Raw genomic sequence first — 5,379 nt, 5'->3', positions numbered from 1 at the left:
GATGAAAAATAATTAACCATAGCTATACATAGAATATCTTTCATTCGTAGCTTTATATAATTCTTTTAATTCACAGAAAGACTTAATAGAATGTATATATGAATAATTTTTAATTGGCCCCTCACAGCCTTATACGAAATTCGATGTAACATAACGGAATTTGAATATTATAAATAGTACTGTAAAGCTGTAAAGGCACTACATCTGTTATAATAATTATTAAAAAAGTGACAAAATCGATAAAAAAAAACAAATGAAAGTAGACATTTGATGGAACTCATAAAAGGATACCCCTCGTCCTGCAATACTAAAAGTTTCATCAAATCTATATGACTAATTTAAAAACAATTACAAAAAAAAGAAACTTTAGCAAAAACAGTTTAAGAGTCTTCTAGGAGAGAGAGTCCCCTTTAACATGTAGGAGTTTGACAGTTTTCCACTATGCACATCAACAGGTAATTTAAAATTAACTGAACAGTTACATAAATTTGTGGATAGCTGTTCAGAAGAAGTTGCAATACAATAAACTATTGAAGTAAATATTTACGGTCGATTATCACCCAAAAAGTAAAAGGCAAAAACAATTTTACAGTTTTCTAGAGGACCCCTTTGACATGCAAGGCCGGAACATGATTCCGTTATGCACACACCCACGTAGTATTCTATAAATGTGTAACGTTTCATCAATATTCTTTCAGTCGTTTAGGAGGAGTTGCGTTTACGGGTTAATTAATGCCTATTGCAATATTGAGGATGGTAAATTCTATGACCTTCCCTTTATCATGTAAAACAGGGCTGATATTCCTTATTGCACATCCTCGGGTAGTTATCTACACCTGTATAAAGTTCCATTTATAATAGTTAAACATGGTTAGGTAGATTGCACTGATGATAGACTATTTCTTCATACCGTACAAAACGTTGTGATAATGTTCGGTTGTATGAATGAAACCGCGTGCATTTCATTGATACATTGATGTAGATGGACATGAACACGCGACGTTGCTACACTTATACGTGACGTCATTGTCTAATATTTTCGAGAATCAAGTCCTGTCAATGATCTAAACAAATATTAAGAATTATGATCAAAGGTCAAATGTACAAATTGCCGATAAACCCTATTACAAGTAAACTGGAAAGAAATACAATAGCAGTAATTCTGTCACTGAATTCATAATAGGAAATGTATGTTCTTCAAAATGACATCAACTTAGAGATGTTGTCAAAATGCAGTATCTCCTTCAATGCTGCTACATAAATGGAAAGTTTAAAATTGCAAAATTGAAATCGCCTCTTTGTCAAAAAGTTGTTACCTACTGACCATCATTATAAGTTGCAAGATCCTGATTGAATCTGTATTATCCTATGAATTAATCAAAACTGCATTTCCCGCTATTTTTGAGCATTTACATTTCTTGTTAATTTCAAACACATGACGAAATGACATTGAAATCTCAAACCACATAGGCTAATTACTATAACAAAAATAAATAGATAGATATGGTATGAACGCCAACTAGACAACTATCCACCAGAGTTCAAATGATGTGTCTCATTGGCACTCATACCACATCTTCTTATATAGATATAAGAAGATGTGGTATGAGTGCCAATGATGAGACAACTCTCCATCCAAGTCAAAATTTATAAAATTAAACCATTATAGGTCAAAGTACGGTCTCATCCATATAAGCAAATATGGGTCACCGTACGACCTTCAAAAATGAGAAATACCCATACCGTATAGTCAGTTATAAAAAGCCCGGACATAAAAATGTGAAGCAATTCAAACGAAAAAAAATTATATACAGCAACAAACGACAACCACTGAAATACAGGCTTCTTACTTGGGACAGGCACATACAGACACTATTGTAACAACAGCCCATGAAAAAGCCGTGAAATGTCTGTGAAATATCACAGGGCCGTGAAAACCCCGTGAAAATACCCTGTGACTTTTGTAAAAAAAATATTTCTAAAGGCCGTGAAAAATATTTGATGTTAGAAAAGGACCATGAAATTTCAATATCCCGTGAAAAGGCCGTGATAATTTGTCCTTTCATGCTTAATAAAAAATATCACAGCCTTTTCACTGATTGTTGAAACCAGTGAAAAAAACGTGATATTTTTTATGTCAATTTTTTCTTATCCTAATTCAGATTTGAAACATCCCATGTGATAATTGTAATATGGTCTTATTATTTCCACTCACATTTTTCTAAATATCCTATAAACTTTTCATTATAAATATATGTCTGTTTAAATATTATTATATGCAATACTACTGTGCAGGACTGACTTTTAAATGGAACCATTCATTGTTATAATTAATGACTTTGTGCCAATAAATATTTTGTATTTAAAGAAAAGTATTTTGCTTCTCGTCTGTACATTATTATAAACAATGTAAACATTAATTTTAATTGGAACCGAAACATGTAAAAACGAGAACTTCCCGGAATATCAGACCGTATCCGGATTCGTGTTTCTTTTAGAGTAATTGTAACATTTCCGCAAGGTTGCATTGGAAATTTGAAAGACGCCGAAGGTCGATTAATATTTACTTTATAGATGCAAGACGAGTGACAGCAAGTTTGAGGTAAGTTAAGTTATTAATATTTTATTCTTTTATGCATCATATCACCAAAATGTTGATGACGTTTGTGAGCATTTCCATTGAACTGGTTTTCACTGAATTTGCAGAAACCGCACAAACATGCATGTGATATATTCACTTATATTTGAGTCTGTTGCACTTGATTCCTTTAATCATTTCGGTCAATGTTTTCTAAGACTTACCGGATCCTTTAAATACGATTACGGTTTTGTTTTGTTTATGTATTTGGGGAAAAAAGGGGGGTCCTTTTTCTATGATTATAATAGCAATAAGTATCTCTGAAATGGAGTTCACTCTGATAATCAGAGGCATAACCCCCTTTGAATGTGTCGGGAGCTATTTAAGTATTTTCTGACTTGGCCGTCGGGACACAGAGTTCAAAAGGGATTAATCAGAGGCGTAGCAGGGAAAGTATTTAATATTTGTACGGCAAAATATCCTTTCTAGAAGGGTTTGTGCCATATCATAAGAAAAATTGGTATGGCAATGAGGTGTTTAAAAAATAATTGGTATGGCGAATGTGCCTACAGTAAAAGTTGCTACGCCCCTGGCCCCCTGTAAAATAAACAGCTGTGACTCATTACGGCCACTTAGTCTAGACAAGTTTATCTTTAGTCATACATATTATTACTTCAAAGAAACATTTAAATTTAATAGTCTGTCTTAAAAGGGTCTTTAGTCTTTAAAAAAATCTAAAAAAAATAATATAAGTTGACAATACAGAACTTCGTTAACTAATGATGCCATATTGGATAGAGGGCAGATTTTCTGGAAAATGGTATGAAAATATGGGAAAACCTATGCATGTTTCCAAGTGGCTGTTCTGTTTCAATGATGTTTTTTAGTATTTTTCATACCATTTTCACCTCCAGTATGAAAATCTGCCCCCTATTCAATATGGGGTCATTAACCGTGAAGTCCTGTATTGCATGGAATAATATTGTAGCTGTTTTAAGTACATGTATGTACATAAATGCCAAAAATTAATTTGAATATATAAATAGTTTTTTTATATACATGTATAATATATGTAATGTTTCTTTATTTATTCTAGGAATGAAGAGCAAAAAGATATAGCAGTCTTTATATAAAATAGTTCAGGGATCCAGTTGGAAAGAAGACCTTTTCAGTTAAAAGTATTTCCTGGGAATTAACAGGAACTTCTATAAATGTTTTTCTGGAATAGTTATTCAAAAGGGCAGTGAAGTGAAGGATTACATTAGACAAATATTGCTGAAGTGGTAAAATAAGACCCAAGAGATGTACAAAATTTCTACAATACATGTTACAGCTGACTTTAGCTACTTAATCACATTGACATTTGTGTGTTTTTATGTTTTCTTTACATAATTACTACAGTTCTATTAAAATTAATATTTTTATTCTTTGTCACAATTATTACTAAAAAAAATACAGCATTTTAATATGGTTTTTCATAGTCTCACTTGCATTGTACTTAAATAAGTTGTCTCAATGTCTGTAGATGTTTACACTAGCTTTGAAATAGCATTTAAATTTTTTGTTAAATTATGGCCTGAAAAATACATTTAACATTTTACAGGAGTTTTCACAATCAGTGAATGGCTGTTTATATATCACAGTAGTACATGTACATTTCACGGTCTTTTCACAATGGGCACATAATTTATCACGACTTTTTCACGGTGTACATTTTTGTTTTTCACAGGGTTTCTACGGTCTCTTTACCCAAGTTTTCAGTTGGCACCTTTTCACGGCCTTTTCACGACAAATAAAGGCATATACTGTATTATATCTACATTTCACGGTCTTTTCATAATGGGCACATAATGCATTATCACGACTTTTTCACGGTGTACATTTTTTTTCACAGGGTTTCTACGGTCTTTTCACCCAAGTTTTCAGGTGGCACCTCTTCACAGCCTTTTCACGACAGTCATTCCTCGGCATTGTCACGGATAAGTTTCACGGCCCACCGTAAATTAACCGTGACAAACACTGTAAAAATCACCAGCATTTTTACGGACATTTTCACGGCCAATCTACGGGGCATTGTTCCAGTAGTGAGAGTATATTACTGCATGAAAATTGTATAATTATGGGTACTAATAACTGTTCATATAACGCAATTTATATTTAGTTAGGTTTTAATTTTTCAAAAGCAAAATTAATGTAAGATTAGATAATTATACTATTTAGAGAGATCCAAATACATGACATTTATCAAATTTCGCGTATCTGGTTTAATGAAAATCCTAGCGAAAGTGTTAAATAACACCACAGTGGATGAGAACCAAAATGATTTGGACCAGACAATATTAGATTAGATTAACATTTTATCCAATTTAGAGCTGCAAAGCTTTTTGTCAAAGAAATTATTCTTTCATCAATAAAATCTATCGTTCATCAGAATGCGCACACGAGTACACTTGACACAACAGAAAACTCAAGTATTGTTGATCACTTTTCTAGAATCGAGAAACTGATGCTGTCTTGCAGCTAGAAAATCAACAAACAAATGGCCATACCAAATTAATGGCATCTGTTAACACTTCTTGTGAAACTTTAATCACCTTAATCAAAGCCAATCCTAGATTTAAAGATAAATCTGCAGTAACATTTACAAAACCGATATTCCCACTAAGAGAAAATCTAACGACTCGAAATCGGTTATCTCACAGCAATGCTTGATGAACTCAACCATCTCGTTTCTGTTATTCAGCATAAATCATAAGACTATCAAATCTCTAAAAACACCAATGAAACATAACATTGTATCC

The 5,379-nt window shown here is 32.6% G+C and overlaps 1 long non-coding RNA gene across 1 annotated transcript; it reads left to right on the top strand.

Annotated features, from left to right (window-relative positions):
• The first annotated feature begins 2,193 nt into the window (after positions 1–2,193).
• On the top strand, positions 2,194–4,002 carry LOC127737918 (uncharacterized). The gene is made up of 2 exons (XR_007999882.1): positions 2,194–2,602; positions 3,675–4,002. It is a non-coding gene; the product is annotated as an uncharacterized LOC127737918 (long non-coding RNA).
• Positions 4,003–5,379: the final 1,377 nt, after the last annotated feature.

The sequence above is a fragment of the Mytilus californianus genome, unplaced genomic scaffold (assembly GCF_021869535.1).
Source record: "Mytilus californianus isolate M0D057914Y unplaced genomic scaffold, xbMytCali1.0.p SCAF_4, whole genome shotgun sequence".
Classification (NCBI taxonomy): domain Eukaryota; kingdom Metazoa; phylum Mollusca; class Bivalvia; order Mytilida; family Mytilidae; genus Mytilus; species Mytilus californianus.
Note: the sequence above shows the minus strand (reverse complement) of the source record. Positions and strands in the feature narration are given on the sequence as shown.